General features: G+C 38.8%; 1 long non-coding RNA gene across 1 annotated transcript in view; it reads right to left on the minus strand.

Moving 5' to 3' along the window:
• LOC134344943 (uncharacterized) overlaps positions 1-16,932 on the minus strand; it is an 85,745-nt gene that overhangs the window by 41,356 nt on the left and 27,457 nt on the right. Inside the window, exons 2-3 of the long non-coding RNA XR_010017570.1 lie at positions 4,682-4,766; positions 4,299-4,408 (exon numbers count right to left, since the gene is read on the minus strand). This is a non-coding gene — a long non-coding RNA (uncharacterized LOC134344943). The remainder of the gene's footprint in view (positions 1-4,298; positions 4,409-4,681; positions 4,767-16,932) is intronic.

Below are 16,932 nucleotides of genomic sequence, written 5' to 3' on the forward strand. Positions count from 1 at the left end.
GGCCTAGGGAGCAAGACCTCTGCTCGGTGTAGACTTCCTGTGTGCCTAAGGACTGTTGGTTGTTCTTATGAACTGTCAGCTTGTGGATGTTAAATACTTTGAGTCATTACCCTGTTTCCCAGTAAGTTCCCCATGACTCTGTCAAGCACATTCAGCATCGCATATGCATATGAGTTTACTTCACTGCTGGGCAAAATCCTAACCTCACCAAGCCCATATTCTCTATGAAAGTAACAAAACATGGGCGTGAGCACCACATTTCCGCAACTGGCCTGCCAATCCACGTTTATGCACATAGACTGGACCGAGAAAAGCTGGCAACTGCAAAGGCTGAGTTTTCCAACATGGAAAGACTTGGCACTGTACGCCGGTCGAATAGTCCCTGAGTTTTGCCACCCATGTGGTGATTACTGATGCCTTAATGAGGCTATCAGCTCTGATCATTACCCGGTCCCACACATCTTAGACTTCTCAGCACATTTAACTGGAAAGCCAATTTTTTCCAAAGTTGATTTCGTTAGGGGCTACCATCAGGTATCTGTGTGCTTGGAGATATCCCCAAAACAGCTATAATAATCTGATTTGGCCTCTTTGAGCTTCTGCACATGCCGTTAGGGCAGAAAAATGCACCACAGACTTTCCAATGGCTGATGGACTCTGCATTATAAGACTTTTATATTAGATAAGAGGGGTGAACGTGAAGATATTTCAATAGATATTCTTAAACCGGCCCACCAAGACTTGAAGGATTCCACTACCATGCTCCTGCCATCACCTCATGACCAAGAGTGTGTTAACAGACCTCTGAATGAGCCAGAGAGCTCTGCTGTTTCACTACCGTTGGAACACAGGACCTGTGTCTGAGCTCCGAACAGGCTCACAATGCTGGTTTTATGAACTGTTGGGGGTGGGGGTGGGGATGGGGGCGGGGGCCTGTGTAAGGTAATGTAATTGGAAGAAATGTATATACTGCCAAGCCGCTGAGATAGAGTTGAGATTTCATTTTAAGAAGCTGGTCTGTCTGACATGATACGTAATTACGTAAAGGGTTTTTAGTGCACATTGTGTTCAGTTTTTTAGTGTTCCATCAATGAGTTGCTCCCAGCCTTTCTAAAACATAAAACACCTCCACCATTTTATTTGCAAAAACCTACAGTAGAACAGGTTTGTCATAAATGATTTCCCTTTCTTAACTCCATGTTCTTTCTTAACTCTGTCCAATCCAATTATTATTTTTGAAATGCCTTGCAACCTCTTCCCTAATAATACATTCCAGCATTTTGCCTATGACTGGTTATATGAAATGCTTTTACACTATCTGCTGTTGTCAATCAGTGTCATGCTGTTTATAGTAGATCTGTTATTACAGCTAATGGTACAACTGTATTCCAAAGCCATCTGACTCTTTGGGATAATTCAGCATTCTTGCTCTAGAATGAAGCAAAATCTCTTGTAGGATTAGATAGCGCTGTTTTTTTTTGTGCTTTCCACTGTTCGTTGCCAATGAAATATAAAACATGAAAGAGAAACAGTGGCTAATTGCAACATTATAAAGTTAGTAATTTTTTTCCCTGAGGTAGTAATGCATGGAACAACTGAAGTATACACAGTGATATCTGAAAGCTGTTCCTGGGATTTGGTGGGGCCACATAACTGATGATTATAATCTGTTTACCACGCTTTAGATACAGTTGAGTCATAGAGTCATAGAGAATTACAGCACAGAAACAGGCCCTTCAGTGCATCTATTCCATGCCAAAACTATTTAAACTGTCTACTCCCATTGACCTGCAATGGGACCACAGCCCTCCATATCCCTGCTATTCATGTACCTATACAAACTGCTCCTAAACGTTGAAATCGTTCTTGCATGCACCACTTGTGCTAGCAGCTCATTTCACACTCTCGTGACCCTCTGAGTGAAGAATGTTCCTCTCATGTTCCTCTTAAACTTATTTAGGTTTTGCTACCCAGTAGATGAAGAATGATTGCAAATTGGTATCAGGAGCCTGAGAAATTGAGATAGAAACACTTACAAAGTGGCAGCTGAGGAGAAATGGATTGGTAGGTCAGTCCTTGAGGATAAAGATCTCATGCAAACTTCCCAGAAACATATCCCTCAGATAATAAACAAGCTTGTGAAAATTAAGGGAGTGGAAACCTTGATTATCATAAGTAAAGGGTTTGGGTCCATTTGGACATAGTCAATAGCTCCCCTTCAGTTCTTGCTATTCATTGAGATCAAAGTAGATGAAATCATCTCCCTGCAAATACAGTGACCGGGTTATCTGTCCAATTTTTTGTTGAGTGGAAAATCGTGGAGTACTACTGAGATCTGCTTCCAACAGTTTGAAAGATTCTGCAGTCAGGAAGTTGACACTCAAGGGAACCTTAACTCAGTGAAAAGAGTGGACCAAGCAGTAAATCATGAATGCCAGGCACCACATATTTCAGCGATAACAGCCTTGGAAAATCTAAGGCTTTGAACACATTCGCCATCAGAAAATTGCAGGTAATATATGTGTGGTCCTTGAAGACCATGTTGGAATAAGCTCTGCTCATATGAGAGTGTCTTTGCCTCCCCTCCTGTCCACCCTGTGTGGTCAAGCATTGCCATTCTGACACCTCCAGTACTGGATTACTGCTGCAGTGTCACTATTAAGAAAATACTGCTTGTTAGCTGCAGCATACTCTGTGGACTATGGTAGTTGCTTGAATAGCTTTCAGTCAGCTCAATGTCAGCAGATTTCCCTTCAATTAGAGATATGCAACAAAAACATATTTCATGCGTTAGACTATTCAACAAGCATGATAAGTTGCAAAAATTCCACTTCTCCTCAGAAAAGGAGGAAATGTGTTGCACTACCAGTGATACCATAAATTGAATGATCAAAACTGGGAAAAATGTAAGGTGTTTTAAGATAAATTATACACAGAAGTACTTGGGTCAGCTTTCTGATAGGTACAATTTCATTTGGTAATATTCTTTAACATAATTTAATGCAAGTTGAAAAAATTTCACGCGTGATTTACATACAAGAAACTAAAACTAATTGATCCAATTTCTTGCAGAAAGCAAGTAAAAGCAAATAGTAACTTGAAAATAGTGATCACTGAGATGTTACACTGTGTTACAAATGTGCTCTCTCAGCAACATACAAAAAATGCTGGAGGAACTCAGCAGGCCAGGCAGCATCTATGGAAAAGAGTACTGTCGACATTTCGGGCCAAGACCCTTCATCAGGACTGGAGAATAAAAGGTGAAGAGTCAGGATTCGAAGGTGGCGGGTGGGAAGGAAGTACACAAGATGATAGGTGAAACCGGAAATTGGGGAGGGGTGAAGCAAAGAGCTGGGAAGTTGATTGGTGCATGAGATGCAGGGGTGGAGAAGGGGGAATCTGATAAGAGAGGACAGAAGACCATAGAAGGAAGAAAAGAAGGAGGGACACAAGAGGGAGGTAAGGAAATAGGTGCCAGAGCAAAAAGAGAATGGGGAATGGAGAAGAGGGAGGTCATTACCAGAAGTTGGAGAAATTGATGTTCATGCCATTAGGTTGGTGGCCAGCCAGATGGAATATAAGGTGTTGCTCCTCCAACCTAAGTGTGACCTCACTGTGACAGCAGAGGAGGCCATGGACTGACATGTTGGGATAGGAATGTTAAATGGAATTAAAATGAGTGGCCACTGGGAGATCCCACTTTTTCTGATGGATGGAGCATAGGTGCTCAGACAATCAGTCTCCTAATCTACATTGGGTCTCACCGATGTACGGGAGATCACACCCGGAGCACTGGATACAGTAGATGACCCCAATGGACTCACAGGTGAAGTGTCGCCTCACCTGGAAGGACTGTTTGGGCCCTGAATGGTGGTGAGGGAGTAGGTGTAGAGGCAGGTGTAGCACTTGTTCTGCTCGCAAGGAAAAGTGCAAAGAGGGAGATCAGTGGGGAAGGACGAATGGACAAGGGAGTCATCTCTTTCAGCTATGTTTCTTCATATGAAACTGACAAAAGTGATTGCATGTCTCAATACATTGATGTTGATCTTTACTGAGCTTTGACCTAAATCTGCTCTATATTTTCACAGTATAGCCAACAACAACAAGCTACTGATAATTATTTGGAATTTTTAATAAAGGCAAATACACTGTCCCATCAGAGGTCAGAGTTCATAAGCTTTTCAGTTGGTGAAGAAAAACATTGGAGTTAACATTTTGTCTGCAGTACATTAGTGAAGTAATCGCCCAGTGAAAGACCATTCATTGTTTTAAAAGATCAAAGTAAATTTGCCACACACCAGCTCATGAGAGGGAACAAACCACCAGCTGGGCTCCAAAATTGCACAGCATGTTTCAATAGAAGCCTTGGAGGCAAGCGACAGGATTTTCTCCATTAATGTAAGTCCTGCTGTTAAAAGGAGAACACAATTTTGGCATGAAATTCTGCTGAGAGAAAAAAAGAGTTTGGTATTGAGGTATCTTCACAAAACTAGATCTACAGAGTGTGTGCAACTTGATCTGCCTCTGCCAGGGAGATCAGAGGAAGATGGCATTCATAACACCCATTGGCCACTATGATTACTTGATGATGCCTTTCAGGCTTTACAATTGTCCAGGCATTTCCCAAGCCTTCGTCAATGAGATCCTGTGAGACATGTTATGCCAGTATATGTTTATTTACCTCTAACATCCTCATCTTCTCCAAGGGCCCCCAAGGTCATGCCTGTCATGTTTGTTCAGTCCTTCAGCATCTCCTTGAAAACTAGCTGTAATGCAAGTTAGAAAAATGCCAGTTTTACACCCCAGTCATTTCCTTCCTGAGTTACATCATTTCTCTTGAGGGCAAAGCCATGGACCCAGGGAAAGTGTTAGCCACCATTTAAAGGCCCCAAATGCACTCTCGTAAACAGCTACCATGCTTCTTGAGCTTCTCTAACTTCTAACATCATTTCAGCAAGACCTTTGGCCAAATCACCACTCCTCTCATCTCCCTCACCAAATTATCTACCTCATGGATGTGCCCAGTCCATTTCCTTCAACCAGTGGCTCACTGGGCTCCCGTGCTCCTACTGGTTACCTAATGCACATGGTCGCACATCACCATGGATTTGATGCAAACACGAGGAATTCATCCTGACGAAGGGTCTCGGCCCGAAACATCGACTGTACCTCCTCCTAGAGATGCTGCCTGGCTTGCTGTGTTCACTAGCAACTTTGATGTGTGTTACCATGGATTTGGTCACATGTTTGCACCATCCGATGGGCCACAGTGATTATGAGAGCACTGGACTGGCTCTCCAAGGCGGCGCACTTCATTACCCTTTGCAATCTTCCATCAGTTGCTGAGACGGTGGACCTGATTCTCCAACAAAGTTTTTTCCACAGATTCCCTCTGGACATTATGTCAGTCTGGGGCCTGGAATTTGTCTGGTGAGTGGGATCTGGCAAACTTTCTGCTCCTTCCTCCATACCTCACTGTGTTTGTTCTCTGGCTATCATCCACAGACCAATGGTCAGTCAAAAGAGCATAATCAGCAAATGAGAAGTTTCTGTGATGCTTCCCTGCTTCTAGACCTTCTACTTGGAAGAGGTATCTACTCTGGGCCAAACTGGGACAATTTACACATCTTCTTCTGCTACAGGTATTTCGACCTATGAAGTGCTTCTTGGTTACCACCTACCACCATCCTCCACCCTCGTGCTCCACAGAAGAGCCAACAGCGGAGGTCCCATCCACCACGGCCATGGTTCGCCAATGCCAGAATTCTTGGACGAGGACACAGAGGGCCATCCTAGCTGTCAATCATGACTACTGCTACCAGGCTAACCATCATCAGTGCCCAGCCCCACTTCTCCATCCTGGGAACTGTTTCTCAACCTCTGTCCAAGATCTACCCTTGTGCACCAACTCCTGCAAGCTTTCACATCGGTTCACTGGCCTTTTTAAGATTATTTATCAAACCTTCCGAGTCACACACCATCTCCAGCTGCCACCATCCTTTCACACCTATCTTCTGTTTGTCTTGCCTCACACCTGTAGACCATGGATCACTCAACCCAAACAAGTGTGAACTTCTGGAACCTAGAATGGTGGAAGATGGCCCAGTGTACACAGTTTGCTGGTTGATGGATTTACGTCATGGCTGGGATATGTAGTACTTGGTCGACCCGGAAGTGTACCAGGAGGAGAGGTCTTGAGTGCTGTCTAGTTTCATGTTGGATCCATTGCTCATTAAGGAGTTCTACTGGACTCATCCAGATTGTCTTGGGCCATTGGCTGCTATCCATAGGAGCGGGGTCCTGTCAGACCTGCAGAGTCTGATACCTCCCAGTCTCTACCCAGCTAACTGGAGTCAGCTGCCACTTGTTTACAACTCATCACCTGCTGCCTATTTAAAGCCAGATCTCAGTCACAATCCTTTATTCACCCATTAAACCAGCCACCTGCATATAGTTGCTCCTAACCTTTGGTTACCTTGTTGTGTCAAGTATCTGTTCTCTGTTGTTTGTGGCCCAATCACGGATTGTTATTTTGCAGTTTATTAGTAAAGTATTGTTTACTACTAATAAAATCATCTCTGCTGTTCTGCTTTTGGGTCAAGCCTCCTCTACATTTCCTGACACATTGCTGCAACTAAGTTTTCCATTGCACCTGTGCATATACTGTATGTAACTGTGCATATGACAATAGACTCAACTTTGTCTTTGACAAGGATAACCAAATAACTAAAGAAGCTTTCATTCCTCCAGCTTTTACAAGATTCATTCCCTGGGCTGAGAGTTGGCAGGGCACAACATCAAAATATTAATAAATAAGATTATGCTATCTAATTTTAAAATACTGGTGCTGTTTTAACAATTAATTTTAGTAATTAGACTTTAAGCTTCATATACAAAATCATTAGTGAAACAGTACAACAAGCATTATAATTTAAACATTTTGATTCGTCCAGTAAAGCAAGTATAAGGCCAAATGAAATTGACATTTTATACTGAGATGTGTTTGTTGCCTATGTTACCACATTGCTTAATGTCTGTTCATCTCTGTCACTGCTTAAATGTTAACAGAGAAACTCGGGCTATAATAGATTATAAGGCTTGTGAGATTCTTGGGTGAAGCACTTCACATAGCTCCTCCGTGAAACTGTGTTATGCTTTCCCACAGCAACTCTCAACAACCTCCATTCATATATCACATTGAGCATAGCAAGTATAGTCACACAGACTTCAGAGGAGTAATTTCAAATGAAGTTTACAGTGAATCCCTCTATGAGCTGTTAAAATCGTTCATGAAACCAGGAGATTTTAAAGAAACAGAGGAGAAGGTTTCTGGGAGTAGTTTTAGATGACCTTACAGAGCCACTAATTATGGAGCAATTAAATACAGATAACTTCCCTCATCCCAAAGCTCCTCACTTGTTTGATTTACTGGGCCCTTGGGAAACCTACCAGACTATTCACAATCACAATAAAACAGATGCTGAAGAAAACAAGTGACATGATGCACCCATGTATAATTGTTCCCCAAAAATTAACCCCATGTAGCTGGAAGCAAAATAACCAAAAAAAGGATTCTACAATTACGCAGCTTCCTATACAAACATACCAATTACAGATGTGTAGGTAGGAATGAGCCTTTTACGGAACTACTCTACCCCTCTATTTTTGGCATGGGTTATTGCGTAAGTAATGATGAGAGTCATGCACAGGGCTTAACAAATTTCAGATATGGAAATATTAAATTAATGTGTTTTTGGACCTGTCTCAGTGGACATGGATACATTACTGTTTAAAATGTGAATAAGGCTAGATGATTCTTCATTTTGCCCTTCACATGAATTAAAACTCAGCACCAGGATAATACTATTTGGTGCAAAGCAACTGCTCATCATGCTTCCCATATTTCATAATCTCTCATTTATATGCAAATAATTTGATGGAAGTAGAGAATAGAAATGTTTGATTTTCAAATTTGGGATAAAAGTGGGTCACAGAAAATTAATACAGCACTTCTGAAAAACAACAGCGATGAAGTAATATCGCAAATGAGTAAGGTACAGTATTTGGATAATTTAACACAAACATTTGGAGGAGCCTAATAATATTTTCCAAAGAACATTTGCAGGATTCGCTGATGCTGAATGTAGCAGTTCTGATTTCACTGTGAAAATGAACAGAATTTATGACAGTCTCTAGTGAACTTGATTTTTATCAGGAATAGTGATTACTTTCAGAAGTATTGGAATTTAATTTGGTGTAGGCACTTATAGTCAATTATGTATCCTGTAATATTCAACAGTTGATGTAAAGGGTTCTTTTGTTAGACATGGAATGATGAACTTCACTTGGAGTTTAACAAGATTTGATATGTCGCTAAAGACTTCTGCGAATTTCAAACAAAAACATTCTGACTGGTTTCATCACAGCCTGGTATGGAGTCTCCAATGCACAACATTGCAAGTGGCTGCAGAGGGTAGTAAATTCAGCCACTTTCATCACAGGCGCAACCCTTCCCGCCATCTCCCCTTGATTAAGAGACCATGCCTCTCAAAGATGAAATACATCATTAAAGACTTCACCATCTTTGCATTACTACCTTTGAAGAGGAGATACAGGAGTTTGAAAATCTACACTCAGCATCTTAATAACAGCTTTTTTCTCTTTGCTGTCAGATTTCTGAATGGTCCATGAATCCATAAATGCGACCTCATTATTTCTCTTTTGCACTATTTGCTTGTTTTGTAACTTACAGTATTTTTAGTGTTTTGCACTGTACTGCTACTGAAAAACAACAAATATCACAACATATGTAAGTGATAAAATCCTGATTCTGGTTCTATGTTGATAAAGTATATTATGCCCTGAGTTTTTGGAAATCTCCCCTTCCCCTTCACATTGTTAGGATCTTAGGATACATGCTGTTTCTGTCTGAATGCAAATGGGTATCTGATCTCTTCCTTTACTTTGGCAGACAAGGCATCAGATGTTTTATGCAAAAGTACTTGGCAGTCTGACTGCAATACCTATTGGCTCCAATACAGAATAGTTCAAACTAGCTGACATCACACTTGTGCTAGAATGTGGTGACACGTTTTATTGCAGAGGTTTCAGAGCTTAGTCACTCTCTCCACATGAACGTAAGCTGCTTGTTCGTTGTGGTTCACTGCTTATTTCATGATAAGGAAGAACACTTTTGATTCCTGATTTGATTGAACAATGGGCAAAGACAGTAGTACAATAATATGTAACTATCTCATAACTAGATTTGCATTCTAAGTCCAATATTATGAAAGAAAATGTTCAGAATTTACCACTACAAAACATTTTAATTTTCCCAGCAATTATTTTTGGGAAAAAAATCTTGTTCACACCTAAATTCCTCCTTAAATCCCTCTGCATCAGGGATATCCCATTATTAAATTCATTAACTAATTCCGAGATGTGAAATTCAGAAAATCGTTTCTATTCCTCAGCACCCAGGGCATGCCCTTTTCTCATTGTTACCATCAGGTAGGAGGTACAGAAGCCTGAAGGCACACACTCAGCGATTCAGGAACAGCTTCTTCCCCTCTGCCATCCAATTCCTAAATGGATATTGAATCTTTGGACACGACCTCACTTTTTTTTAATATGCAGTATTTTTGTTTTTGCACAATTTTATATCTCTTCAATATATGTAATTGATTTACTTGTTTATTTATTATTATTATTTTTATTTTAGTTTTTTTTCTCTTCTAGATTATGTATTGCATTGAACTGCAGCTGCTAAATTAACAAATTTCACATCACATGCCAGTGATAATAAACCTGATTCTGATTCCGATTCTGATTCTGATAATGTGACATTCATTTGCATAGCCTTATTCATGTTAATCCAACAGTATTTATCTAGTGCACAGAGGTAAATCCTAATGTAATGAATTACAATTTTACTTTTCAGGAGTGGCTACTCAAATTACAAGAATGTTTTTTTTTACCAAAGACAAATTTTAATGGATGGTTTTTACCTTTTCCTACCATACTCAATAGCCATTGTGGAAATGTGGGCTTATGCATTGGCATTTGAAAAGCATTTCAACAACAAATAGTATGGGTTATAACAAACACAAGAGATTCTGCAGATACAAAATGCTAGAGGAATCCAGCAGGTCAGGCAGCATCTGTGGAGGGGAATAAATAATCAATATTTCTGGCTGAGATCCTTTATCAGGGAGGAAGTCTCAGCCCAAAACATTGACTGTTATTAACTCCTCCATCGATGTTGCCCGATCTTCTGAATTTCTTTAACATTTCAAAATTCAAAGTAAATTTATTATCAAAATACATATAGAACATAGAACAATACAGCACAGGAACAAAAGCCTTTCAACCCACAATGTTGTGCCATACTAGTTAAATTAGTAATCAAACGGCAAACTAATCTAATCTCTTCAGGCTACACTACGTCCATTTTCCTTACATTTATGTGTCTTAAAAGCCCTTAACATCCTCTACGACTACGTGAGGCTGCATATTCCAGGCATCCACCGAGCTCTGTAAAAAAAACGTGCGGCTCATATCTCCTTTGTAATTATCCCCTCTCATGTTAAATCAATGCTCTCGAGTATTAGACGTTTCAAACCTTGGAAACAGATATTGTCTGCCTACTCTATGGCTCTCAAAATCTTATAAACCTCTATCAGACCTTCCCTCAGTCTCTGCTGCTCCAGAGAAAACATCCCAAGTTTGTCCAATATCATGCCCTCTAATCCAGGCAACAGCCTCATAAACCTCTTTTGCATCCTCTCTAAAGCCTTACCATCCTTCCTATAATGGGGAGACCAGAACTGTATGCAATATTCCATATGAAACCTAACTAGAAACTTATAAAGTTGAAGCATAACTCCCTGACTTTTGATGTCAATGTCTTGGCTAATAAAAGCTAACATGGCATCTGCCTTCTTAACCACCTTATCAACTTGTGTAGCCAAGATTCCTCTCCTCATCAACACTGTTAAGGATCTTGTCCTTAGCAGTGTACTGTCTCCTTACATTTGACCTACCAAAAGCAGCACTTCAGAGTTGGCCAGATTAAACTCCATGTGCTATTTCCTCACCCATATCTGTAGCTGATCTATAACCTATTCCATACTGTGCTGGCCATCTGCACTATCCACAACATCACCGATCTTCATATTATTGGCAAGCTTACTAAGCCACCCATCTACACATTCATCCAGGCCATTTATATTCATCACAAATACTGGATGTCCCAATGCAGAGCCATGTGGAATACTACTAATCACAGACTTTCACCTGGAATGAGTCTCTTCGATCACTACCCTCCATCTTCTATGGGCAAGCTAGTTTTGATTCACCATGTATCTTAATCTTTTCGATGAGCCTCCCATGAGGGACCTTGTCAAACGCCTTACTAAAGTTCATCATATACAACATTGACAGCCCTACCTTCGTCAACCACCCTTGTCAACTTGTCAAAAAACTCATTCAAGTTAACAAGGCATGACATGTCCTGCACAAAGTCATGCTAGCTTTCCCTAATTAGGCCATGGTTTTCCAAAATACTCATAAATCCTAACCTTAACAATTCTCTCCAGTACCTTCTCTAACACTCACGTGATATTCACCAGTCTATAGTTTCTAGGATTATCCCTCGATCCCTTCTTGAATAAATGAACAACATTAGCTACTGTACATGTCATTATATACTACCCTGGAAATTATTTTCTTGTGGGCATTCACAGTAAGCACAAAAGAGTCGATGAAAAAACCCACACAATGAAGATGGGCAAACAACTGGGCAAATACAAAGGACAATGAACTGGGCAAATACAAAAGAAAACACAATAATAATAATCAATAAACTATCAATAAATATTAGGAACATGAGTTATAGATTCCTTAAATGTGAATCCATATGCTGTGGGATCAGTTCAGTGTTGGGATGAGTGAAGTTATCCCCTTTGGTTTAAGGAGCTGGTGATGAGCAGTAATTACTCTTCCTGAACCTGATGGTGTGGAACCTGAGGCTCCTGTACCTTTTTCTGATGACAGCAGTGAAAAGAGAGCTTGATGATGGATGCTGCTTTTCTATGAAGACGTGTGGGAAGGGTTTTATCTGTGATTCACTGGGCTGTATCAACCTATTCCTGTCAGCATTTCTGTTCAAGGTACAGGTGCTCCTATACCAGGCTGTGATGCATTAAGTCAGTAATTATAGTTGAGTAGGTTAGCTAATATTAAGTTACAAGTTACTACTGGTGCTTTTGAAATTATTTTGAGACCTTTCATTATTGAGGTAGAGATTTGGAACCTATCCCTTGCTATGGCCAAGTTTCAGCACTACGAGGACTATTACGGAAAATGACCAAACAGACTGAGATTAATTAACATTACTCTGATCATCCATTTTGTAAACTCAACACTGATCAATCCAGTAGGAGGGAATTCAATATAAATTACTATGTTACCAGATAATGATTGGAACAGAATACAGCTGGTAATGCTGTTGTCTCATAGCTCCAAGTACATGGGTTCAATCCTGACATCTGGTGCTGTCACATTCTCACTTTGATTTTGTGGGATTCTTCTGGATGCTCTGGTTTCTTCCCACACACAAAAAAAGGGCAGGTTAGTGGATTACCTGGCCACTTCAAAATACGTTTTCCCTCATGTATCAAAAGTAGTAAAATTTGGGGGAGATGGGAATGTAGGAAATAAAACAGGTGAGGGTATTGGTAATGTCAAAAAGAATGTTTGACTAATATTCAGCATGGATTCAGTGGACCGAAGGGGCTGATTCTCTGCTGTGATTCTTAACAACTTTGAGAATAATTACCCAACATTTTTGCTGGGTGACACCTAAATATGGAACTCTTCTCATTATTGATGAAAACACTGAAAGCATCCTTTTGGGGTCGTGTTTCGTTACTTAATTTTGCAAAAGGAAGTAAATTTATCATATGCTGACTATCTTCCCATCCATCTGTTGAAGGTAAGTAAGTGCTGCATATTTATTTTTAAGCTGGATCAGAAAGAAAAGCATTTTTGTAAATGGCTTTTTTTTACAACACATCAGTTATTCCTGAAATATTGAGGGCATTTTCATTTTAATAAGCACAGTACAGAGCTTTACATACTGGAAACATCATAGGGTACCTGCCTTGTCCCCAAATGCTCATTTATTTTCTATTCATAATTACTTGTACCAGGATTGTAAACATCCAACATATTTGTAGGATCTATCAAAGCAAATAGTTGCATATCATAGGCGTATGTTGTCTAATACACTTCTAACTGGATTGATCAAGGCTTTGTTACTCACACTTATGTTTTCAAATGTATAAATATAACTCAAGCACAAGTGAATAGATGGCTGGAAAAAGCTGAAACTCTCAGCTGTTAACACAAAAAAATTCTCCAATGAATTATTTAGTTTTTTTTCAAAGCTGCCAATCAGAAATTCACCTACTATGGTAAACCGAAGTGAATGGCTCATTTTTCTTTTCTGATTTCAATTTAACTCCTTCATGTTTCATGAACTTGTAGAAATGCTGAAGATACAACTTATTGCAATAACATTCTGCTATTTGAGTAATTCACAAAAATATGGAGAAATACTTAAAAAATTGTCCTTGATCATTTGACTGATGTACAGGATATGTGTTCACAATGCCCAAACTGCTCAAGGTGATCTGACCTTGTGCTTTTCTACTTTGCTGAGCCTTTCAATATTCAATTATACTTTTGATCCACGTACTCAGAATGTCATGTGTTCACAACTGCATTGTCCTGTTCCATCGCTGCAACAACAGTTACCAGTTTCTAGAGAAGCTTTGGCTGTTATATTTCCAGCTGGTACATCGGAATCAGCTTTCCATGCTCTTGCTGTTACCATGGTCACCTGATTCTGCATTCACTGTGGCTATGGATCCATCTGTATTCGTAACTAAGTCCTTACCTAGTCATTATTATGAACTGCTAATTTTTTCCAACTTAATCTCAGGGCTGGCTAGTGCTGCAATACAGTCAAAACACTCTTTTCCTTGCTTCCTGATCTCCAGATCACACTGTTAAAAATCAATTCCAATGCAAATAGAAAAAAAAACGTTATTTAATTTCATATGGAATTTCAAAGACTGTCTTATCTTCCAAAAGGTGAAGGCAGGGTTCACTTGTACTTCTTCCAGTTTAGTGTATTACGTTTGATGGCCATGCTATGGCCTCCTCTGACACTAAGAAACTAAATGTATGTTCGTTTGCTGGTTTTTGAAACACCTACAATCAGGGGTGACTTTAATAAACCATGCACTCTAAATCTGAAAGCAAAATAGAAAATACAGGAAATACTCAAGAAGAGAGGCAGTATCTGTTGAGAAACAGAGTCCTAATGAAGAGTCATTGACCTGAAACATTAATTCTATTTCTTCTTCCACAGGTGCTGCTTGACCTGTCATGTATTTCCACATTTTCTGTTTTAGCTTCAACTAAATCTAAGTTATCAATCCTTCAGAAATCTAAGCTCAACAAGAAAATTTAATTTGTATTCCTATTTCTAATGTAACATGTCTAACAGTCACTGGAATTAAAATATCTGCCACAATGATAAAATTATCAATCAAAAAAATTAAACACCATGGAAATAATCAACAGTCCTTTTGATTAAGATGTCCGTTCATAATTGTCAATTATTCATAAAGCTTAGAAAGATGAGACCTGGTGACTAGTTATGTGACATGATTTATATATTAAAAGTATTCTGAAATTCATCATTTATATTTTAGTCCTAGACCAACCCATTAAAATAGACATGTATTTTATATTACTTTCAAGTTTGTTTCATGCCCAATGTTAATTGATTGAAAGTGATTGTGAAATGACCTTTTTATAGAATGTTTGAAGTCTGTGCCTAATAGCTGTGGCTAATAAGTCACTAGTTTCTATTTAACTTGAAAATCATTCCTCTTTAGTATTGAAAAGGCCTGAATAATTATTGGCTATATGTCCTTTGCTTCCAAACAATTATTCATTAAAACTGTGCAATATGATTTCTTTTATTTCAGAAGGAATTGAGACCGGTCATGTATGGAAGATTTAATAGACCAGATTTTGTTGCAGCAGGACATCTTATCACATCTGCTATACATTTAAGTTTTGTTTTAAGGTATTTACCCATTAAGTTGTTGAAGTTGTGGGCCATTGACGTTGCTGTGAACAAAACTTGGGGTCTGAGATCTGAGTCAACAAGATTTAAAATTTTTTTTCAAATTAGTTAATCAGATTGAAGAGCAAATTAACAGTGCTGGGATGAGAAGGAATTTGGAATATATGAAGTTACAGTTACTGAAAGACAACTGAATCAATGGAAACAGTATGTAATTATTTTTTTAAAAAGACAAAATGTACAGAATTATATAATACAAAAATATAACTCCAATTTTGCTTACAATGTTTGACAATGATATAATGTTATAATGTGGAAATTAAACTTTTACATTAATTCTGCTCCAATGCCAAGGATGTTGATTAGCTTGTTTTTAATACTTATTATGATGCTGGGTATCGAGGCAGAACTGGAAGGATTTCATTGTCTTACATTTACCATAAACATATTGCAGACCAGAAACACAATTTAATAGTGCTTAGAATTCACAACTTCTACTATGTGCTGCAGAAGCTAGAATTAAAATTTCAGAGCATGTATTTTATATTTCAACTTATGATGGGGCAAGTAACAAAATGATTTTGAAAAATTAATTGCTTGCGTTTCAATGTAGACAGCACATTGTGCGTATTTCATTCTAACTATGTCAAGTGGTTGCAGATACAAATGCAACCACTTATCCAAAGTGGAGATGGAAGACAGTACTAATAGAGCAGTTAGCTTAACATCGTTTATGAGAAAAATGTTTGAATTATTCTTAACAATGTCATAACAGGTCATTTATCAAGCTAATTAGTCAAAGTCAACATGGGTTTGTGAGAGAGAAATCATGCTTGTGTATTTTACTGGAGTTTTTTGACATGAGATGTGCGTAAAGGAGAAATATTGGATGTTTCATACCTATATTCCTGGACATATATGATAAGGTGTCATATCTAAGATATTTGAAAAGATACATGTTAATGTTGTAGAAAGTGACATGGCAGTATGGAAAGATAATTGGACATAAAAAATATTTATCTGGACTTCACATGGAGAGCAGCAGCAAAGTGAATTGACGGCGTGTATATTTGCTTTAGTTCAAGCTTTGCTTCCATTTTAAGCAGGTAAATGCTGGTGGATCTATACTGAGCTGCCTGAATGTATTAACAAGATCAAGCCCATTGACAGTGTTATCTTTTTCCAGCATATTATTACCACCTTATCTTCTAACAAATACCTAAGAGCCTTTCCTTCTTATTGGGTACCCAACCTCATTTCTAGCAGCCTGCATTCATGCAACTATGAACACTTAAATGTTTCCTATCGTCTTCACCATGTAACAATTTAGATATAAAAATAGAGGGCATGAAAGAAAATGAAGGAGAACTGTATAGCTGTACAGTGTGCCCCTTTGTAGATAAATAATTAATGCAATTGCCATGTTGGAATTCTTTTCCCATCTCAACTACAAATTGAATGGGACTTAATACTTGAACAATCTTCATAACAGGCTGTAATGTGGCAGTTCCTTGGTGATATTAGCATCAGTAGAGAAAATTCCATTCCATTCTATTTCAATGGCTTGAGTTCTGTGAAGAATGATGGCATTTGATTTATTTTATTTTAACTTTTGGGCCCATTTTAACAGATGTAGTTGCAAGAACAAGAACAGCATTAAACCACAGTATGTTGGTGATTTGCCCCCCAAAACACTACAATTGCATCTTTAATCCCCTTTACAGAGAAGTGCTCATTTAGTCCAATTAAGTCCCTTCAAGTTACCAAAA

The sequence above is a fragment of the Mobula hypostoma genome, chromosome 4 (genome assembly GCF_963921235.1).
Source record: "Mobula hypostoma chromosome 4, sMobHyp1.1, whole genome shotgun sequence".
Classification (NCBI taxonomy): domain Eukaryota; kingdom Metazoa; phylum Chordata; class Chondrichthyes; order Myliobatiformes; family Myliobatidae; genus Mobula; species Mobula hypostoma.